The following is a 25646-nucleotide window of genomic DNA, read 5'->3' as shown; positions in this document are numbered from 1 at the left end:
TTGATTGATGCGTTTAATTTTTCTAAACTTAGAGGCAACCATTTTCCATCTTTAATCACCATTTTTGAAGAATTCTTGAGATGAATTATAATGCATTGTCATATTCAGATATGGTTTGTGTCCGTAGACAAGAACAAATTTAAATATTATTCGATGAATATTTCTTAAAGATTTTAATAATTATATTGGAAGAAGAGAGATCATTTGGCCTATAATTGGCTGAGGGATAAGGCAGGGGTCCCATGAGAGAGGCTTAAGCTCTATTTTTAAGGAAGCAGGTGGTCTCATTAGAAAAATTCTATTTCGCTACAAGATTATTCACAATCTTCTCCTAAAAAATAGAAGAACCTAATTTTTAGCAATAGGGTGAAAAGAGGGTGGGGTTGGAAATAACCCCACCAGTTTAGGATTTCTTTTTTCCATTCGTCAAACATTTAAATTTTAGATTTTTTACTTAAATAATATAGTTCTAAAGGGTTATTAATTTTTTAAATTTATTTTTAATTTATTTTCCTTAAATTTTGGGACTAGAATTATCATATTGAATATACTGTTGGGAACTACAATTGAAGCAATTGTTATCTTGTCATTAGCATCAAACTTCTTGGTAAGATAGAGTGTCAAACCTACTGGAGAGACAATTTACTTATTGTGTAGAGTGCCATATCATTTGATTCATGATGATGATTTGAAAAGAAGAGATTATGAGATGACCTAGTGAAAGCTTGAGGAGAGATGTGTTTAGTATCATGGGAATATAATGGACACTTGAATAGTTAGTCCTTAACAAGATAATGCATTGTATAATCAATACATGAGCTGAAGAAGATAGTTGAATGAAGCTAAGAATTAGAACAAGTCATAAGGATTAGCTTGACTGAGTATCAATATTTCATAGTCAATAGAGCTGAAGTAAAAGATTAATGAACTTAAGTAGAAGTCGAATGAAATAATTCAACCTTAGTGTTAGTTATTGCTGAGAAAATGTATGAAGAAGTGTAGTTACGTCTAAGCGTGGTAATGGTTGAGTGAGCATGTTGATGGCAAGTGAGAAAGTATAATGATTGTTGAGCTACATAGTGATGACCAAGCTGAAGAACACAATAAGTTTTGAGTGACAAAAAAAGTTACAGTTTTAAAAAGAGTTGATTTTGAGGCCAACGCGATTAGAATTTTGAATTACTCAAAGAATGTGGAAGATAAGGATTGATAAGTTGGTATCTTTAATACATGAGGAGATTTTTTTATGTGATCAAAGGAAATGATTTGATTAGAAGTTTCCTACAAGGAGAGTTGGAACTATAATTGGGAAACTAAGATATTGAGAGGGGGGTGGGATGAATTAGAATCTATAAAAAATTTTATCCTTCAAAAAAAATTTACTACATTCACCATGTTGAACTTCTCATATGTTGTTTGTGCATAACATAACTTGTAAACTCAAATGTTGTAATAAATAGATCTAACTATCAATCATAGCCATGAGATGTAAACACATAAAACAAAATATTTGGTTACCTAGAAACCCTCCAAGGTGAAAATAAAATTAGGTGGGGATGACACCCACAAATCTTGACAACAATAGTAACAAAGTTAATCTATTAGGGTTACAATTTTGATCACTTTTGATGATCTACCCTATGAAGGGTCTTCCCTATTAAAGGTTTTTAAGACTATTAGGTCTTACCCTATTAAAGGATTTTACACTTACAATGAAGTAAGGACTCTGTTAGGATATTTACAAAGGTCTATTGAAGCCACTCTATTGAGAGATTTTCCCTGATTCAATTTGTTAGAGCTGTCTTAGTACCTCATCCTTTGTTCTGCACTATAATTGCTAATTACATATCTCCTCCTTCTAATCTCTAATCTTATCTGTAATATCATATTTCTTTACTCAGTCCTTCACTACTTTATAAGGTCACTAAACTCTATTCTTCACAACTCTCTCATGCATGCAACATCCAAAACTTAACTTCTTTACTTCCTTTGCACACTTCACAAAATCTTCTATGATGACTCACTCCTTTGTATAAAAATATGGTTTAGATCTACATATTTAAAGACTTATGTAGAGGCTTCTAGATGCTTCCCTTTTAACCTCTTCATCTAATTGGTTGTTCATTTCTCATAGGGATCGATGATCCATGTCAAAATGCCTAACAACCTCTATAACAAGCTCTAAGATCATTGAATGGCATGTCAATGTTGGCTTGAAATGGTTTACTAAAAGTTTTATCATTCTAGACTTTCATGTTCTTTATGTGTTACTTGACACTCATTATTTCTAATGCTCAGTCATAACAATTATCTCTCTTGTTTCTTAGCCTTAACTATACTTTGCTCATTTTGTATAAATCAGAATCAAAGTTCTCTATCTTCTTACTATTCACTAGGCTTGGCTTGTACTAAAAATACTTGGTGACCAAATACTTGCTCAGCTCCTATAGAGCTCGACATGTAAATGATTATTTATAAGTATTTATAGGAATCAACCTTTATAGAGTATCTCGGTGGCAGTGATGGCTATCTAACTCTAAATTATATATGACTAAGTGTTTGACATTAATAGACAATAAGACTTAGAGATATCAACCAGGAGAAAAAAAATATGAAAGGTTTTGATGAATCATACTTATACCTAAGATCAACAATGATGTTTAAGATGAAAAAGATTAAAATTTCCTATTTAAGGAGGCATAAGGAATGAATTTTAAGGTTTTTTTAGGGTTTATTGGAAATCTTAAGGAGAAGTTGTGAATAAGAGAACAACAAAGGTGAAGTGTGAAGAGTTTGTGAAGAAGTGATTGCCTGAGGAGATGCTCAATAGATCAGTAATGGAGATGTTAATGAAGGCTAGTCAATGAACTAGAAGATGAGCTAATGGACATCTAAATTTGCAAAGTGAGTTGTACTTTACAAATGAAACCTATTATTACATTCTAATTATTATATGTCCAAAATCTTTAATCAAAGTTGACCTAACATTGATTTTTAAAATCCTTTAATCAAAGTGACATTCTAATGTAATGTCCTAAAGTCCTTTGAAAAGACCACTCCTAATAGGGTGATTAAATCATTTAACATGGTCACATTTAATAGTGTGTTGTATAACCTTTTACAGGTTTGGCTCTTAATCGAGCTCAGTTCATAAGAGTGAAATTGGTAGCATGTTACTTGGTGGTTTTTCAAAATTGGATTTCCATGTTATGTCCCAGTGTCAAAGTGTTATTATCATGTGTGGGTGTTATTGTTTTGCATGCTTTATTTTATAGTAGTTTATTTACTAGTAGTTAGCACATATAGAGACAAAGAGTTAAGTAAATGCTTGAAATGTTAAATTATTGATGATATGCTATAGAGATCGAGTGGATATTTGAGATTGATTAATATGTTTGAACTGTTTAAAAGTTGAATTGGTACATATGGACCTAAAGATAATTGAGTCACCCCCCCTTCTTAGTTATTCTAAATCATTATAACATATACAACATAAAGCATGGGGTTGCTAGCTTTAAAATGTTTCTTAAAAAAATAGAAAGAGGCTTTCATTCTATTTCATAGGAAGCCTCCTTCCATGGGACCCAACCTAATTAGTCTTTTTTTTTAGCTACAATTTTCTCTATTTTTTTTTATAATAGATGAAAAACATATCTTAAAAAATATTTGTGTACAAAAAGGGACAATTCACACTCTCAAAATTGTTACATCCTTTGGGAAACTTCTGTGATAGATGAGCAACATTGTCTAATAACAATCTTTGTTTAGAGAGAAGATAACTTCCAAATTCAATTTTTTTTACTGGAGGATTCTATATCAGATCTAAAAAGATTTTTTTGGGTTATCTAATAATTCAATACAAGTCTTCTTGGATTGAAATTAGTTCTCTTGTGAACTCATATTTTATTTTTTAAATGAATTGAATTTGTATAATAAAAGAAAGCATTGATGTACATTTTTTTATATGTAGTGAATTTAGAGGACTAAGAAAAATATGTCCTAAGTAAATTATTCATTATAAAATATTGATATTGTATTGGATTCTATAATTGAACATGGGATGAATCATTAATGGATATTTTTTCAACATTTATCCAAATTTCATTAGAAATATATGAGAGTAGTCTTACTAGTTCTTTTGAATTGAATAATGCCAGTGCTACATATCAAAGACATGTATGAACTCAATTATTAGAAGATTATCCAAACAATATTTTGGAGCATTTTTAGTGAAAATGTATAAAGCCCACAAACATAGAACATAATTTTAATGCCTATAATAATAATAATAATAACAAGTTAACTCAAGAAGTTGAGGAAATGTGTTTTTGATCAATATGTAATAAGATGTTGTATCTAGACAAAGCATTTCAAAAAATATAGATCATATAATTAACATGCCTCTATGTATAAATTTTTAACAACTTTATAGTCTCGAAGAAAGCAATCAAGCTACTAGACAATCTTTCATAAAATTTGCAAATTAAACCTTATCATTTATTAAATGTTTGAAAAAGGATTTCAATTTTGATTCAAATTGAGACAAGGGGTAATCAAATAGAATCATTTGAATTGCATTTATCGTGCTAATTCCATTTTTTTAGCAATATGTCATCGATGACAATATTTGCATGATTATTAAAAGAATCAAAACAAGGGCATTGACACTTACAAAACTAAAACCCAAGCTCATAAAATTAAAGACATGCTAAATTGGGAAAAACTAAGGTCAAAAGAAAACCATTAAAAATACATTAGTAAGACTTCTCAAAACCTATTTCAAGAGTAGATAGACAAATCACCTAACCTATAAACCCTTGCCAACCTAGGGAATTGAATTCAAATGTCTAGAACTTGACTTTCCACACTTGGAAAATCACCACCTTTGGTGGAAAGTTGGGATAGGAAATGAATTATAATATTTTGAAGGGTTTAAATGTTATTTAATTAATTGCCACACAATAACTTGACATCTCAATGTGACTACTTGGAATAATAGAGCAAGTGGAGTTGTACAGGAGTTGGAGAGTGGGTTAGAATAGGATTAATGGTGGATTAGGACATGGGTAGAGATGTAAAATATATTAGGTTGTAAAGATAAACACAATTTGGAGGACTTACTTTGTAAAAGAGGCCTAATTGGTATATTAGGGCTAGGTGATCAAACATAACCTAGGTGTTTGGCTTGAAAACACCACAAACCCATCTTGGAATATGTAAATAAGTGTTTATAAGGGTATTCAAAACTAGTTAACTTTTTCCAAAAGGTTTTATTGAAATATTATGAGTTGTGGAGAAAAAATGTGAAAGGAGGCCTAATTAGGAATCATGCCTAACTAATGCTTGAGTTTTACTTAGACAAGTGATCAAATCAATTGGATAGGATTTAAATCCCTTTCCTTAGATAAGTGATCATTCAGTATCACAATGAACTGATAACCTAATTAATTTTTATTTAGAAAAAATATTCTATCTATTGAATAGAAAACTTCCACCCTCGATCAAATAAAATTAAAACCCTTTCTAAATATGAGATGAAAACAATCTTGTTTAATAACTAGTTTTTAAATTAGAACATATTTTTATATGATCTATTAATAATGTTTTTTTTTTTTAACATCTCACAATTCCCAATCCCACCTTGAAACATTTTCTCAGACCTTGTCCTATGCCATTTGTAATTGTTGTCTTCTTTAATCAAATATCAGAAATATCTAACTCTTATAGCCATGCTACCATATTTTAGTTGTCTTCTCACAAAGTGGTTTCTCTTTCCTACATAGTTTTACTAAATTGTCAGATAGATATGATTCTACCTACATGTTTTGATTTATACGTTTGTATCTTCCAAACTTATGGACAAGCATTTGCTAGGTTTGATCACTATCCCTAAAAATTTCTTAATATTCACAAGCATCCAAGAACAACTCTGATCTCATTGGACGCATGTTGCTAATAGATTCAATTTTTATCATTGTATTTGGGTTTTCACAAGTGGTATTCCAATTCTAGCTACAATTTTTTCCAACTTTCATGATAGATGAACAACATTCTCATATCAATCTTTATTTAGGAAATATACAACTTGCACTCTCAAATTGTTTTGATTGGAGAGTTTTCTATTTGATCTTTAGACATATATGAAACAAAGCATTGATGGACATTTTTGCACACATATTGAATTTAGAGAATTAATTCAATGCACATTTCTTGCAAATTTTAATCATTCAATTTGAAGAAGAGAGATCATTTAGGGATAAGTAGTCTTCTTTTTCTAGCTACAATTTCCTCTAACTTTTATGATAGATGAACAACGTTGCCTGAAAAATCCTTGTATATGTAGTGAATTTAGAGGACTCAGCAAAACATGTTTTAAGGTTAACTTTTTCATTATAGAATATTGATATGATTGTGGATTATATTATTGAACATGGGATGCATCATTAATGGATATTTTTCAACTATAATCAAAATTTCAGATTAGTCTTATCATTTCTTTTGAATTGAATAATGCTAGTGCTACTTATCGAACACATGTGACTTCAATTATTCATGTTTGATGCATTATATTTTAGAAGGTTATCCAAATAATATTTTGGGGAACTTCTAGTGAGAATATAAAATGTCTACAAACATACAACAACAGTTGAATGTCTGTAATAATAAAAAGTTAACTTGAAATTGAGGAAGTGTATTTTTAATCTAGATAATGAATATATAATAAGTTTTGTTGTATCTAGACAATTCAAGAGTGGATAGGCAACTCACCCATAATGTGTGTGTGTGTGTGGTGGGGGGGGGGGGGGGGGGGGTGTGGGAAGGGGCGGGTGGGGGTGGGGGGAAATGAAACATAGACACATGATTTTTCCTCTTCTTGTAGATTACTATCTAGTCAATACTATCCCTAGGATCCCCACCATAGAAAGTGGAAAAAGGAACATTGTGAGATAACCGAAACCAAGGGTAGAGAGAAAAGAAGGTTGTACATCATCAATAGGAGAGTGAAGAAGAGAAGGAGCATCAAATGAAGGAGGATCCATATAGATAGAGAGGGTTACATTTGAAATAAAAGGTGAATTGGGATCCACAAAAGAGAATAAGGGGTCATCAATAGAACCCTCATCTAGAGGATCATTAGAATGCAAAGAATAATTAAAGGAAGAAAATGGTCATTAGTAGCATCCTTCCACCAAGTTACTTTTAGAGATCAAAGCTACATTTTTTTCCCAAAAAAATATTTTAAAGGGAACAAAATTGTCAACCAATAAGTTTTAACATCATCTCCTACTTGTATCATTTGATACATTATTTTGATAAACATGTAATATAGTGACTCTTGATCTCATTAGACTATGTTTCTTTATGGTTTTTAATATGCATAAATAGGTTTGAGGAAAAAATGAAATTGTTACCCCCTTCAAGTTACTTGATTACCTTATCTTTTTGGATTAGTTTCCTATTCACCAATAGTATGAATGCACATAAGGTTAAGTATGGGGTTACACTTGACTATTCATGTAAAAATGAGTTTATTGATACAAAATATATTTTTGAATTTATTTTGTATTCACTAAAAAAATGAATGAATATAAGGTTACTTGTATTGCTTTATATACAAATATTCATCTAGAAATCAAGTCTATTGATACACAATCCCAAATAGTTTATAGCTAGTAAAATAATAATTTAAAAAATGTCTAAAAATATAAATAATTTGAGTATTAAATATAAAATCAATCCCATATACATATAATTTAGACATGTTAACAATATGATTGGTGCACATTTACCAAAGCTTTGGTTCCTTCACTATCAAATTAGTTGGCTAGATCAAGTCTACTAGGATAATATAAATGATTATAATAGAAATAGATATGTATCAATATGTATTTTAGATGTAATGTTTTATGAGTTACCATGGCTTGTGTGAACTAAATGTAAATGCAATTATGTAAACTTTGTAGATTGATTTTAAAAGAAATCAAAACATCTATTATACCTTTGTAAACATTATTGTATGCTAAATACAATGAATTTACTTTTTTTATGCTTATCTAATCATATGAATGAAAAATGACCAAAATTCCTTTATTTTTTGTATTGAAATTTCAACTCTTCATTTAATTTAGTATAAAATGTAGTCAACTAGCAACATTTCATAATGCAATTTAGATATATAACACTTTATAACATAACAATTTAGGTGGTAGGACAAATTAGTAACATTTTTGGCAACCTCTTAGAGGTGTTTGCCTGCTAAATAACAATAGACCAGACGTTGATTGCATATCCATTGGGCATAGAGTCTTTCATCTTAAAAACTGATAACCTTCTCAAAACTAAAATTGAAACTCATCACACCAACTGAAACAAACTAGTTAAAACTAATACATATAATAGACATCTACCAATGGTTATCTTCACTATTATTGTATTGAGGGTATGTCAATTTATATTGTACTGACTTTACCTCCTACTTGTTTTTCCTAGTATGCTATTGAGGCAATAACAATAAGGGAAATCAATTCATTTGTTTTTGCTACAACAACTAAAACATGCACCAGAGTAACACTTATTGGAAACTAAATTGGTAGAAAATGGATGAAAACTTCATTCTTGAATGTCCCTATGATAGAATGAGACCATTTTCTTGATATAAGGCATCAAAATCTATTCTACATCTTGTGTTGAGGATGTTGGTTTGGTTCATTGACACTCTTTAGAAATAAACTTTTCTATCATTTTCAAACACACACAACTCAAAAATGAAAATGAGATTCCTTTTTGTGACTCATTATGATAGGATGACACAATATTTATGATGTGTAGCATCATAATTTATTCTATTAACTTGTAATGTCCCCTTTTTGGGACATTTATATATTTTCCCATTTTCATACATACAACTTGATAATCTTCCTATTTGATCTCAGATTGTGGATCATTCCTCCTTTCCCTTTATATTTTTTTCCTTATGATTTTCAGCCCATTTGATGTGATCATGAAATCCTCATTTTTATTATACCCCTACTGGAATTAGATTGGTGGCCTTCTTATAGCTTGTAATTTGGAAGGATTGCACCTCTTCATGTATGATAGGACACATCTCCTACCAATCATCCTTCATGTTCTCTCTATCAGATGTATGATAAGGTTTAGTTTATAAATGTTTATCTTTTGTGAATAACCAATAATAGAATATACATATATATATACATATATACATACATATATATATATATATATATATATACATACATATATATATATACATATACATATATATATGTATATGTATATATATATACATATATATATATATATATGTACATATATATATATATATACATACATGTATATATATATATATACATACATGTACATACATGTATATACATATATATGTATACACATATGTATATACATATATATATACATACATGTATATACATATATATATACATACATATATGTATATATATATATATAGATACATGTATGTATATATATATGTATATACATATGTGTATATATATATATATGTGTATATATATATATATATATATATATATATATATATATATATATATATATATATATATATATATATATATATATATATATATATATATATATATATATATATATATATTGATATTGATTTCCTTCATTGTTATTACCTCAATAGCAGGGGTATAATAAAAATGAGGGTTTCATGATCACATCAAATGGGCTGAAAATCATAAGGAAAAAAATATAAAGGGAAAGGAGGAATGATCCACAATCTGAGATCAGATAGGAATATTATCAAGTTGTATGTATGAAAATGAGAAAATATATAAATGTCCCAAAAAGGGGACATTACAAGTTAATAGAATAAATTATGATGCTACACATCATAAATATTGTGTCATCCTATCATAATGAGTCACAAAAAGGAATCTCATTTTCATTTTTGAGTTGTGTGTGTTTGAAAATGATAGAAAAGTTTATTTCTAAAGAGTGCCAATGAACCAAACCAACATCCTCAACACAAGATGTAGAATAGATTTTGATGCCTTATATCAAGAGAATGGTCTCATTCCATCATAGGGACATTCAAGAATGAAGTTTTCATCCATTTTCTACCAATTTAGTTTCCAATAAGTGTTACTCAAGTGCATGTTTTAGTTGTTGTAGCAAAAAGAAATGAATTGATTTCCTTCATTGTTATTGCCTCAATAGCATACTAGAATATATATATATATATATATATATTATATAATTTTATTTAATAGAGATTAAATGTATTTTATAGTCTTAGTTTATGTATATTGAATAATAGCTATATTTTATAGGGTATATGTTATCATTAAATATGTTATGTAATATTGTATGTTTTTGAAATTAAAAGTGACCAAAATCAAGGGGGTCAGCCCTTAATAGTCAAAAGGCTGGTAACCAACACATTACCAACTAGTAGCAAAAATAGACAAAAAGAATAGGAGAACCAACAGTCAGAAATAAGAACCTAGAACAAGAGAGATAGAACCTAAAAAGGAACCCTAACAACTAACCAAAGTCCAACGAGGCACCCAGGTCTAATAAAAACATAATTACAGCTGATAACTAGCAAAACTATAATTGTCATAATAGTATATAAAGTATTTGGATCCATGGACCCCATAACTAAACAGAAATAAAAAAAGACTTAGATTTCTCTTTTCCCTTTTCCGCTTGCATGAAGAAGAATTTGGGCCCAGTTGTCAGCAAGGAACTTAAAGAGTAATTTATTATCCTCCATGTCCAAGCCAGCTTCCTCCTTCTCCTATGCCAACAATTGGAGGGTAGTTGCAATAGCATGAGTAAGTTTAAGTCCAAACTTGGAGAAGGTGAAAAACCCCTCCTCCAAAGCTTTGACTCTTTCCTCTAGGTTTTTGTAATGCTCCTCTACCATCACCATCTCCTCTTTATGCTCCTTGACCTTTGTAGCAGCAACCTCCTTCATTTTTTGTCCCTTTGGTTTATCCTGCAGCACCCGTGGGTTAGAAGAAATCTAAAAAAATTTCCTTAACAGGGGAAGAAATGGTAATAGGGGAATTATCCTTTTTTCTCGTCACATCACAAAAAGTAAGGGGTTTAAGTGAGAAGCTAGCTAAAATATGGGTTGTCTTAGTATTCCTTCCTTTGCCGTCCAACACTTGAGTTTGAGTGTCATCCATGAAAATGTTCCCAGAATTGAAACTTTTTTCCCCCTCCTCATTACCATCATCCTTTTTAGAGTTGGAAATGCTTTCCTCCTCCCTTCTGCCACTATTATTGTCAGTGTTATCTTCTTCAACTTCCTCAATAGGGTATCTAATTGACTTCTGCTTACCCCTAGCCTGGGACTGAGCTAGCCTACTAGACCTTATAACATAATATTATGTTATTATAACACAATATATATTATATTGATTAGTCTATTAATCAATTTATTATAATTATCATTAGTTATTAATATCATATATATTCAAATGTGATATATATTATAATCTTCTTTGGTTTCATAATGTAATTATAATATTTATTATTATCTATTCATTATTATTCTTAATTATTATCATTGTATAATATGTTATTCAAATATTCATATATCCTTAAATTTGGGCTCATGATATAACTATAATATAGATCTTTATTCATTCAATTATGATGTGTGACAACAAAATTCTCCTTTTCTAAATTGATAAATTACTAAAAATTGAAACTAACAATTGGTTGTATGCCAACAAACACTTATTTCAATCTTAATCTATTTGAAACATCTATTATAATGTGCAAATAAACTTATTATCTAATAAGAAAAATACCTCAAAATCAATGTTTAAGGTAAATATCATTGAGAGGGATTGATAACTCATCTCCTTTAAGTATAGACAACTAGAATGAAATGTGGGTATTGCAAGATATTATGATAAATGGCCTAGCTTATAATCCATCAATATTTGAATGTTTTATAGGTCTAGTTTTTAATGCATCCCATTTCAAAACTATATCTCCTTGCTAGAATTTTTGGGGAGATTCCTTTTTTATTATTATCAAAATTTCTTTTCATTTTGTAGTGCCTACCCTAGTTCTCATTTTTCCTATCAATTTTGAACTCTTTTAGGATAGTTGTATGTTGATAATTATTAGTGACATTATTTTTGAGAATTATAAGATATTGTTTCAGATTCAATTTATTATATGATGAGATTACTTGGTACTTTATATTTCATGTATGCATGATGATTATTCAAATGATTTTAGTTATTGATGATGATTAGTTAGATGATTTATTATCATATGTTTTTTGTTATGGATACTTACCCCATACTTGCATGTGTATGGTGTGCATGTTTGTTTTCTTTCTGTATGGCATTTCTGATGTGGTTAAGGAAGGGAGTCGTAGTCACCTGCTAGTCAGGATCTACATGATGTACCACTTCCTACCATTGCCTATTTAGCTTAGTATATATTGTGCTTGTACATGCATGGATTTTATGCAAGTTGCAGGTACCAGGTATCGACTTCCTTGAATTTGCTAGGATGAGCATACCCTATCGCATTATCTTAATGGTAAGAGAGGGGAGATAAATTCTCAAGTCCAAATCCCAACCCTTTAAGCCATTTGTCCTAATTGAAAATTAGGACAAGTATCTAAGTCAAGTACCCTCTAAATGCGTCAGATGACGTAATTTATGATATTAACCCTTTTGGTTTGATTTTGTATGTGTTTTGCTATGATGGGTTTTCATATTTTATTTTATGAGTCTTTGGTGTATTTTTCTATTAATTAAGTCTAATTAAAATATTTAATTAAAGATTTAATTTAATGGAAAATTATTATGATATTTTAATATTTTATTTTATTTAATTATTTGGAAAATTAATTAAATAAAAAGAATTAAATTTGGAGATAAAAGTTATAAATTTAAATTTGGAATGTGATAATATTTATTTAATTTAATAATAATATGTTTAGAGTTCATTTTTAAATAAATGCTAAATAATATTATTATTTAAGTTAATAAATATTTTATCAATTAAGTTTCAAAAAATAAATTTAAAAATGGAAAAGAAATTAATTTATTAATAATCTCATGATAAGTGCATGAGATTTAAAATTAATAAATTAATTTAAAAATAGTCAAGTGAATATTAAATAAATTAATGTGCATTATTTTAATATTTATTTACATAGGAGTATGTGAGCTCTTGGGAGTTGTCATGTTGACAACATAGGAGTTTGCACTCTAATTATGCACATGTTGTCTACACTTAGTAGTTAGCACATTATTTGAGAACATGGTGTCTACAACATTCTAGACACCTCGTCATGTTTATCTTCTTATCATGGAAGTTATGTGCTTAGTTGTCATGCTTATCTCCTAGTTCTTTATAGATGCATCTTAGATGCCTTTATATATAGGCTCTCCTAGTGTGTATGGACATCCTCATATGCTTCTACAAGCACTCCTAGTCAGTTGGGGGGTTTCGATTCTTGGAGGAATTACGAATGTTGGAGAAGGAAGGAATTTTTGAAAAGGAGAAAGTTCTAAGAGGAGGAGCTTCTCTACAATTTTTTGAGGTGTACCGAATTAGCATCAGTGTCCAGGTAGGCACTCACGATTATTTCACATATTTTATTATGCTTATTCTCTTCCTATCTTCATCGTGTCTATTATGTGTGTCTGAATAATTCTCTATGAATGAATCTTCAATTTTGTAATTTCGAATTTAGGCATGCATATTGTTTCATCTAGTTATGGGAATTAAAAATATTATTGCAATCTTCCTTTAGTAGAATCAAGATTTGGAAATTGATTCGAGTTTGGGTTCGAATTAACATAGAATATTATTATTGTGCATTATTTTTATATGATTTATTAACTAATCTAATTAAATTAAATTAAATTAAGATTAGTTAATAGTAGAAGAAGTGTAATTAATTATTAGTCAATTTAAGTAAATGGATTTTTAAATGAGGGAAAATTAAAAGAAAAGAGATATTAATAAGTGTTTAGTGGAATTAAATAATTAAATTATTAATGAGATTGATTTTACTTCAAATCAATGAAGATTATTTTAAATAAATGATTGTCCTTGAAGTGTTTTAAGGAAATTGTAAACTAATTATTTGAAAGTTGATAAGTATTATTCTTATGATTTGAATAATGGGAGATACTCTTGGAATTAAGGGAGTTTCATTTAATTATTAGTAACATTGATTTTAGTAAAATAATGCAATGATTTTATTAAAAGTCAATGGGAATTGGTTTAATGATTTAAATAAGTAAATAATTATCTTTTGACTATTTTAGAAAATTGTTTAAAATAAAGGAGGGATAATTCTATATTTTTTTATTCAAAAAGATAAATGGGTTGACTTGGAGATTAAATGAAGAATCTTATACACTTGAAATATACTTGAAACGAAAAATAAAACCTAATATTTGGCTTAACCATGTGATTGCAAAAGCAAACTAAAATATGTGTTTGTATCTTGTTCTTTATGCTATCCATGTTTGGGGTTTGGGTGGTCCTAGAGTGTTGACCAATTAGGACAACCAATTAGGATGTCTACCAGAGGCTTGGGGGTTATGTGTTTGTGATGTTATGCTGATGTTGATCTTAATCTTTTTAAAACCCAACCATTGTAATGTGATGGTATGCTCTATGAGATGTTTGTATTTACTGATTGTTATTGTTTTCCAATCTTTTTGTGTGAAGCTGAGGTGTATATATTTGTGATACTTGACTTAACCATTTTTCTGTCATCGATTATTTATACTTGGATTACTTTCTAGTCTCCTTGATGGGACTGAAGTGTTTGTTTTGATCTTGATGATATCATGTTTTGACATGTTTGACTTGACCATTTTGGAGTCTTCGATCAGTATTAATTTGAGAGACTTTCTAGTTGCTCATTGAGAACTAATGGATATCATGATTGTCATTGGATGTTTTTCAATTGCTTGTGGAGAACTAAGGGGATTTTGTGATTTATGATTCCATGAGCCTAGGGTAGGTTATCTACTTGTAGTGTTGAGAAGTGGCTTGCAATGGGGGTCGGGACCCTAAGTGGCTACCAGGGTAAGTCATTGGAGGTTGTTTTAATAAGTGAAAACATTTAAACTAAATAGGGATTAAAATGAACCTATCTACTTGTAGTGTTGAGAAGTGGTTTGCAATGGGGGCCGGGACCCTAAGTGGCTACCAGGGTAAGTCATTGTAAGTTGTTTTAATAAGTGAAAACATTTAAACTAAATAGGGATTAAAATGAACCTAATAAGATAATTGTATGTTCTCGCCCATGCCTTGAGTGCTAGTATAGACTAGGATGGGAGTAGAGAGAATGCTTAGTTATGACCTTGCATTTCGTAGTATGCCTTGTCAGTATGAGAGGATACTAGTGGCCACATAGGGATCATTAGGGGGCCAAGGTCTATTGAGAGACTACCAGGGTAACTCTAGCATGATCTATGTGATGACACTTTCCCACTTACATAGTAGGTTTCCTACATGTCTTGTGTGCCACTAGGTATAGGTGTCCACCCTTTATATTGGAATCTTTGAGTTAGTATACTTTTAGGATTTCCTCAACTTAGAGAGTACTTGTGTTATGTGAATTGATATCCTTTTTGGGACTTGAGATTATCTCCTTAGCATGGTGGGAGTGGGCCATTTAGGTTCCATGTGGTCAGGTGGTAGTGCTTTTTCACTCTTACCATTTGAGATCCGTCCATAGTCACCATGGCTGGAGCATTCTTTGTTGGCATTTATCTTCATTCCATTCTTGGATCTTATGATGGATGTTATTTACTAGTATGTTTCTCTATATTGATGATTAGCATGTGATAAATGATGTTATTTACTTACAGGATCATCTTATGCTTTATTTTGCATATGATGTAGTATGTTTTACGAGTGACATCCATACTATGATATTATTGATGATCTCTTTGGTGACTTGGGATTTTACATGCTGAAGGATGGCTAGGGCCCACGATGGTCTAATGATGCTATTGATAGTTTGGAGGAACCACACACTTAGATTAGTTGTGTTTTATGATGGATGGATATCTTTTACGATGGTTTTTATACCTTTATTGATGGATGGATGTATCATGTATGTTATTGGTTTCATTTACTTTATTGCACTTGTAACATGGATTCAATGGGGATGATGTATCTTTATTTTTACACATGTATATTCTTTTAAACCTTTCATACCCTGTGACATGTACAGTAGATGATTGAGCATTCCAAATTTAATTTGCCAAAAAGCATTTGGAACAAATGTATAATATGGACATTGGACTTTCTAATTATTCCATAATGTGGATGTGGTAGTTGTTAGTCTTAGTTTTAACTAAATTAAATGTGACTCAATGTCTTGGGATCCTTAAGGAATGTAACATGTTATGTATCCTTACAATTGATTGTATGTTATTGCTTCTGCTACTATGTGTTTGATATGAATGGTTTATGTTTCATGATTTAAAAAAAAAAAAATTGTTTGGAAAACTTAGTAAAACTTTGGGTTAATTCTTTTGGATCCCTTGGCAGGGCATTACACATTTAAGCTTGATCTAGCTCAATTTGCAACATTCCATCTCTCCTCTCTTCTTCAGTTGCACTAATCTAACTATTAGAGACTCATCATCAATCATATCTAGTTGATTGATGAAATCTAATAACACTAGAAACTCAAGTAAAATAGGATACCTTGGCTCTTTTTCATAAACCAACATGTAAGGTGACATACAATTTGAACATTTTGGAGTTATTCTATCAAACCACAATGTTGATTTCAGTTTCTCATGCCATGATCTTTGATTACCTTCCAAAGTCTTCTTTATTATTCAAATCAAATTATTATTTGTTGATTCATCCTAACCATTACTTTGTGGATAATAATTTGATAAAGTGTTCATAAATTCACCTTTTGAAATAGCCTAGTCTAAAATTTTATTCCTATAAATGCAAGTGCATTATCTTAAACTATATAATCTAGTACACAAATATACAAATAAGATCATAATAAACATTCAAAATAATAGCCTCAATTGCTTCCTTGAGAGAAAGTGCCCTAGTTTACTTTGTAAAATGATAAGTGGAAGTCAATACCCACTTATGCCTTGCACTTGATTGTGGGTTAATGAATCCAATAAATTCAAAAGCCCATTTTATAAATGGTAGGTCCACTTGATTAGGATACAATGGTAGAACTTCAAGCTTTCCTTTCCTTGCAAAAATTAAACATTGTTTCTACTTTCAAACCCAAATGTATCCATACTTGAATATACTTGGCCAATAATAACCAAATTTTAAATCTTGGTGAGAAGTGATCTCTAGCTGGCACTTGATGAAACTCATGCAAAATATGGTTGATTTCATCTGATTTAATACATCTTAACAACCATGCAAATCATTTTAAAACAAAATACTATTCATAAAAGAGTAAGCAATTGGTTCTAATCTATTTGCAGGAATTTTTTCATATCATCAACCCAATATGATTGTAGATGTTGAACAACAACTTGTTCATTATCAATTAAAGCCAAAAATGCATTAGGATCAACCTCTTCAACATTATCACCATTAAAATATAAAAAGAGAGGGTTTTACACACTGATTCATAAAGAATCTTAGGGTACCCCTACTAGAGGTAATTTGGATCCTTGTAAATAACCAAATAGTGGAAATGCAACAACATAGCGAGAACTGATACCAAATCACAATACTTGATTTTACAAAAAGATTGTTCACATGCAATATGACTATCTATAAGGCCTTTTGAGTTAGGGTTAAATACAAAAAGTAATTACAAAATAGTTATGCAAGATCCCACAAGATCCAACTCACAATCTTAATCCTAGCTAATCTAGATCCACACTCTAGTAGAAACCTCCAAGGAAATCTTAACTTGTGCTCGCAAGGCCACCAAGAAATCTCTTGGTTTACCAAGCCTCAACTACTATCCTTTCAAATTTCTCTCCTACCCTTTATCCCCTTTTTCAAGTTGGATGACTCTATCTCCTACACTAAGACTCCACAAGCACCCCTACTTATACCCAACTATGCCATAGGTCAATCAATTCCATTTAAAATTAGAATAAATGCTTACATTAAATTCCAATGAAAGCCACACTTAGATACACCAAAAATTAAGTACCTATACATAAATTAAATTCCAAAATTTTGCTCACTGGTAACTCGGGCACCATAGGAACCAAGACCAAACCGAGTGTAAGAGAAAACCATGTTGAGTGCTAGCACTCCACCAAACCTAGCTGAGTTCCTTTAATAACCAAACACAAGAATGTGTCGAGTCCTTTAGAAGAAACCAATCCCCATCATTGACTAAGCTACTCAGGCAACACTATTGTCAAGATCCTTGAGCAAACTGAGCCTCCAGTATCTGTTGAGTGCCCCAAGCATCACCAAACATCTTTATTAACCGAGTCACTTAGTTAACAACAACCAAACCAACTCAATATCAACCAAGTCACCCTTCATTCTTTGATCGATTCCTCCAACTTCAAGGTCAAACCACAACAACATTAAAGATTGCAAGCCAACCAAGGATGTTCTTGCATCACACATCTTATTACAACTATCTTGAATGACCCAAATAGTTAGACCCTCAAAATCTTTTTGCTATCTTAGAATTAATGTGAGAATATTTTTATTTTCCTCTTCTTCAACATGAATATCATCTTCTTACTGACTAACAAGATCCAAAGGCTCATTAAATATATTAGATGAATCATGAAAATCATCAGCTTCTTCTATATAAGGAACTTCAATTATAAGACTAGGTTTTTTAATGTCATCCTATTGTTCAAGAAGGAAGTCATAAGAAAATGGAAAATTTAAATGGAAAACTTCCTTAACACATTAGATAGGAAACATGGACAAAATTAATTTTGAGTCTCTTCCTTCAAGAGATATTGCATAGAACTTGGGACTTTGGTTTTGGTAGACTAGATTGTTTAGTGACTTTCTGCATAATTTGCTCTTTTTGTGAAGCAAAATGCATTTCAAGGTTCTCTTTAAATTCCTTCTTTTGAACTTTGTATTGGTTAGAAATTTGATTAGGCATTAAATATTCTTGAACCCCCATTAGATTAAATGAAGGCTCTTGGTTTGGCCTTTTATTGGGAGCTATAATGTATTTTCTCTTTTTTTGCTGATTTGAAATGCAATTCTTTGTCTGAGCTTCTTTTAATTTGTTAGACAAGAAAACCAACTTGATAATTATCATTTTTTGATCTTATATCTCTTTTTCATTTAATTCATCATGTTCTTTCATATCCCTTCAAAAACATTTCTCATTCTCCCTCTTTTACAACTCATATTGTTGTTATTTTCTAGCAAGAATCTCTTCATATTGTCTTTATTTGGCATCAAATTGATCCTTATTCTGAGATTATACTTGCTACTTCAATTTTTTTATATCACGAGTTTACTCAATTTCCCATATAAAAAATGTCCATGTTGTAAATTTGGTTGGTTGATTTCTCTATCTTAACATAAAATCCCTGATGTATGTTATTTCTAAGTAATTTGTTAACATATCCAACTAAAAGACATTTTAATTTGGAATGTCTAAAATATTCCTTATACAAAGGAAAGGGTGCTTATCCTTTCAAATCTACCTTAAGGTCAAAAAAAATTGACCAAGTGATACAACCTCATCTTCGAGTCTATTAAAATCCAATTCACTCAAAATTTCAAAAGGAATAATATGCTAACAAATAGGTGGAACATGTAGATAATCTACTACAAAAAAAATCATTTTGAACAAAATTTGCAATATCCTCATATTGATATAGTTGATGAGGATCTTCATGAACATTTATTTTAATAATATGGGGATGGGTTCTTCTACTTCCCATCAAAATCTCATGTATCTTCTCATATAATAAGATAGAAATATGAAGATAAGGTTACTTTGAAGAAACCACCAGTTGATCTCTTAAAATTGATGAATTCTTTCTTAACCAAGTCACTACACTCATTTCCCCTCCAAAAGATATAATATTTATCTCCACACCAAATATTAGTAATTATTCATAAAATATTGGATTGAAACATTTCAAAGAGTCCCACCAGGTGTTCTAAAAACTATAGTAAACTAGGATTGCACCTCTAGATTGACGTTGGATCTTTCTATTTTGTTTTAACATGAAAATAACCTTACTATGGTAGGTTGTACTAAAATAAGAGTGAATCTCTAGATGAGGTTAGATCATAGATAATGCTTCACCTAAATCTAACAATAGATGGGGAAGAGGGATAAGAAAATATGAGTGATGGGATGTAGACAACTAATCCTAAATGACGTGATACACTAATAGAATGGATTGTAGTTTCAAAAAATCACCAAAAAATACTCACAATACCATAGGTTCATAATACCCAAACAATAATGTACTCACCAAATTCATTCCAATGAAAAACCTTGAAATCAATTTCTTTAAAAGGAAAACTTGAAGTTTTACGAATTTTTTGCAAAAGGATGAAGTTCATGAACAGAGTCTTGTAACTATACATATCAAGATTCAAATGCATAATAAGTAATAAATCTTGAATGATGGATAGACATAACATAAAAGAATAAAGTTTACAATATTTTAGACAAATCAATGAGAATGAACCATTGTATTTGTATACTAAATGTTTGAATTCTTTAGAATAACTAAGAGGGGGGTGAATCAATTATCCAAAGTCTAGATGTACAAATAAAATTTTTCAATGCTTAGTAGACCCATATCCATAGAAACTCAACATGGATGCATCCATTAGCTCATACAATACTTAAAATTTGTAGTTTATTGTCCTAGGTCAAAAAAACTTTGTAGAAATGTAAGCATGAAACACCATAAGAACATTCACACAATTTGACACAAGGTAATACATGGAAACCCAACTTGGGAAAAACAACCAGTAACATGCTACTAATTCTCACTCTTCTAAAGTGATGCACTGTGAAAGGCCAACCCTATTAAAGGTTACAATACACACTGCTAAATGTGGCCTAGTTAAAGGATTTCAATCACCCTGTTAGGAGTGATCCTTGTTAGAGGACTTCAGATCATTCCATTAGAATGTCACCCAAATAAAGGATTTACAAATGATTGTTAGGTCAACCTTAATCTAAAGGATTTTATCCACACTAGTACAATTGTTAGAAAGTAATATTAGGACTTGATCTAATAAAAACTTGCAACTCAATTACAGATTAAAGATTTTTGTTTCAATCCTGAATTCTACTTGGCATTCATACTCTTCATCTATGATAGTTGGTTCACCCTTTGACCATTCATGCTCTTAAGCATTCTTGCTTTGTATGCCATCTACAATCTCTTTTGTTTGGCCACTAAATGAAGCAATACCCTAGACTCCTTTTCTTCCTTAGGTTCTCACACATGACAACCTTTTCTTCTAACCAACTATCTTTATAAATAGAGAATATAGAACTTTATCTGCTTAACCACAATCATCTATTTTAGGGTTACGTAGGATTAGGTAGGATTTAATTAATCTACCTACTTTTACATTTGGTTCCTCTAGAAACTTCCTCTACAATCTTCCTCGAATTCACCTCAAAATGGTTTACATTGAATTTTGTGCCACCATTTCATCATAGTTATCTTCTATACACTTCACATAATCTAAGAAATCAAATTAGTCATCTTAGATTTGTCAAATCTTTGATTTAATATTGTCACATGACATCTATATTATTTTGTTACTTGACCAACACTAGTTCACTTGGCAAAAATTAAAGTGTGTTGATGCTCGGCATCAACTAAACTTTACTTAGCATATACTCTCATTCACTTGGGTTGCACTAGTTTTCATCTTTACTCAACACCTCTTTATTTTCACTCAACTTCCACTAATTTCTACTTGGCTTGCACTTATTGCTCAGCAAGGCTTGGCAGACACTTTTATTACTTGATCTTCTTCTAGTCTTAACTTAAGTAATCTTTCATTCTAGACTTTAAGTAGATAAAAAAAATTACTATTGTATCAAAGTTTTACTTGGTCTCAGTGCTTCTTTTGCATACTAAATAACTTAGCCTTTCTCTAGGTGCTCTTGTTATATCCTCTTTTCAAATCATCTTCATCAATCAACTAAATGATAGCTTTTAGGACAAAAAGAAATTATCCCAATAGTAGTTAGTAGGTTTGACATCATTGACAAAATAATGACTATTCCATTACAAGTTTTTCACTTGAAGACAATATCATATCAACAATCTCCCTCTTTGGCATTGATGAAAAACCAATACCAACAACAATACCAAAAAGAAAATAATATCTTTGAAATTTCTCCCTCTATTATTATATTTCCTTCCTTTGTATAGGGTAATGTAAGATTTTTTAATCTCCTTCAATGTATCTCTCTTATATCTCCCTCATTAGAGTATCTCTCCCTCTTTCTTATATCTTCTTTGTATGTAGATATACTCAATTCAAGTTCTCCCTCTTTTACCTTGCATGTGACTGCAAGTCTTCTAATTCAACTCCTTCATTACTTTAGGCAACTCCTAAAGTAAGATCCATTGCATCAAGTTGTAAGATACAATATTCAACTCAGTTGATATTGGGCACTACTCACACTTCTTAAGTATATTTGGATAGGGGTATCACCCCTATTTTACCTCTAAAATATTCATGTGCATCCTTAGATAAAGATTTTGTGAATATATCAACTATCTATTCTTTTGTATTCACATATTCCATCCTCACTTATTTTTCTTCAATTAACTCTCTCAAGTAGTGATACTTGATTTCAATGTACTTAGTCTTTGTGTGCATCATAAGGTTCTTTGATATATTTATAGCACTTGTATTATCACAATAAAGTACCACAAGTTTAATGATTTCCTCCTTCACACTTTAAGTAGTTGTTTGATCCATAACACATTTGTACAATTATTGTAGCAGCCAAATATTCACCTTCAACAATAGATTGAGATATACAATTTTGTTTCTTACTAGTCCAAGTGACCAATCTTTTTTCTAAGAAAAATTCTCCACCCTTTGTACTCTTTTAGTCATAAATTTTTGTAGCCCAATTAACATCTGTATAGGCTCTTAACTCAAATTTTTCATTTTTACTGTAGTATAGACCATAGTTTTCTATTCCTTTTAGATATCTCATATTTCTCTTAAATGATTCTCCTTAGGATTTGTAGAAAATCTTGCAACAATCCCAACAACTAATGCAATATTAGGTCTGCTATGTACTATATATTGTAACTTGCTAATCATAGACCTTTACAATGTTTGATTCACATTAGTAGAATCATCATTTTTTGAAAGTTTATGTCCTACTACCATAGGAGTGCTAAATATTTTTGAATCCTCTAAACCAAAAGTTTTCAATATATCTTTCACATACTTAGATTGAGTGATGTATATACCATATTTCATCTGATATACTTGCAAAGCAAGAAAGAACTTGATCTCTCCAAATATAGACATCTCAAATTCTTTCTTCATTTCATTTGCAAATACCTTACATAATGCATCTTGACCTCCAAATCTGATATCATCAACACAAAATTTAGCTAGTAAAATACCTTTACCTCCTTCTATCTTTAGGTACAAATTATTTTCATCATCATTCTTCTCAAAACTAATTTTGACAAGATAATTGTGAAGCCTTTCATACCATGCTCTTGGGGATTTCTTTAAACCATATAAAGCTTTGTGTAGTCTAATCGTTCAAGTTTTTCTATGTAAACTTCTTCTTCTAATATACCATTTAGAAATGATAACTTCACATCCATTTGATAAACCTTGAAACCTTTGTATGTAGAGGAAGCAAACAGAGTTCTTACTCCTTCCAATCTTGAAAATAGGAAAAATATTTATCCATAGTCAATTCCTTCTTCTTGTGCATACCCCTAGCAAACTAATCTTGCCTTATTTCTTTTGACTTCACCATTTTCATCTAACTTGTTTTTGTAAACCTACTTAGTTCTAATTATATTCTTATTCTCTGGTCTAGATACTAGAGTCCATGTCTTGTTCTTCTTAATCTGATCAATCCATCTTTAATGGCTTTACTCTTATCCTCATTCTCTAAGGAATCTTTCATTGTTTTAGGCACATGCATGCTCAATAAACATGTATCACTTCTCACCTTATTCCTTGTCATTGGTCTAGCTTCTTTATCTCCAATAATTTGTTCATTAGGGTGATGTCTTCTGACATAATTTGAAAATCTTGGTTCTTCTCTTCTTTCTTCAATGGGTCTGTCAACTTTTGAATCACTATGTAATTCTCTATTAGGTAGATCATCATTCCTTTCATTTACAATTATCTTAGAACTAGAATGTACCTTAGATTTTTTTGCAACTTGACATTCATCATATGTGACTTGACAATCACTAAAACTTTCTATTGATTAATAATTTTGTTTACAACAACTTCGTCAACATACATACCTTCATAAAAGTATATAAAGGACATGTACTCTTCAAGTTCCTTCATAGGTTCAACTTCATGTACCTATGTATATTCATCAAACTTCACATTTTCACTTTCCACAATTTTGTTAGTTATAGTATTTAAACACTTATAATCTTTACTTCTTGTGGAATATCTAAGGAATATACATTCTTCACTTTTAGTAGCTAATTTACCATTCTTGAAATCCTTCAAAATGTAACATTTTCTCCCAAATATCTTAAAATATTTTACATTGGGTGAGTATCCATACCATAGTTAAAAAAGTTTTTAATGAGTACCTTTCTTGACTTGTACATGGTTCAAGTTATAGAAATTTGTACTTACAGCTTCTCTCCAGAATTTCAAAGCAACATTCTTCTCCATCATGTGTGTTCTAGCATAGTCCATTATAGATTTGTTCTTCCTTTCAGCAATACGAGGTGCACAAGTTTTTTTCTTGATTCCTCTATCATTATAGAATATCTCAAACTTATTTGATGTGAATTCTCCACCTCTGTCAGATCTTAGACATTTCAAGCATTCACCTATCTCCTTTTCAACTCTAGCTAAGTACTAATTAAACATTTGTAAAGCATCAAACTTTTGTTTCAGAAACATAACTATCATCATCCTAGAAAAATCATCAACAAATAGGATAATTTATTTGTTGTATTTATAGCTATACACATCAATTGGTCCACACAAATTAGTATGAACTAATTCCAAAAATTCTTTAGATGTATGAGTCTTACTTTTAAAACTAGATTTTTTCATCTTTTCTAACTGACATTGTCTGTAAATCTTATTGTTATGTTTCTTTAGTTTAAGAAAACCTCTAAATCTTTTCATATTACTCATACTCACTAAGTTATTCTTAATGCAAGGGTTTTGTAATGGCCATCTGATCATCCAAGATTGAGGTTTATTTCTTTGTCAGTATGGAAATCTGCATGATGAATAAACATAGCAAGGTAGTGATGATGCGACATGTGTCTCAGCAAGCCCATCATAGTTCATAGGGTGTTTTACTTTCTCCACCATTAGATTGAATTATATTGAGGCTTGTTGTTATGTCTCTATAAAAAAATTGTTAGACCTTTAGTTGTAGCGACATAACAATAGGTTGAACATGTCTTAGCAGACCTAGATGGTGAGTAAGTAGTGGT

The sequence above is a fragment of the Cupressus sempervirens genome, chromosome 7 (assembly GCF_028749045.1).
Source record: "Cupressus sempervirens isolate cs-2001-9-10 chromosome 7, ASM2874904v1, whole genome shotgun sequence".
NCBI lineage: Eukaryota > Viridiplantae > Streptophyta > Pinopsida > Cupressales > Cupressaceae > Cupressus > Cupressus sempervirens.
This window is presented reverse-complemented; position numbering follows the sequence as displayed.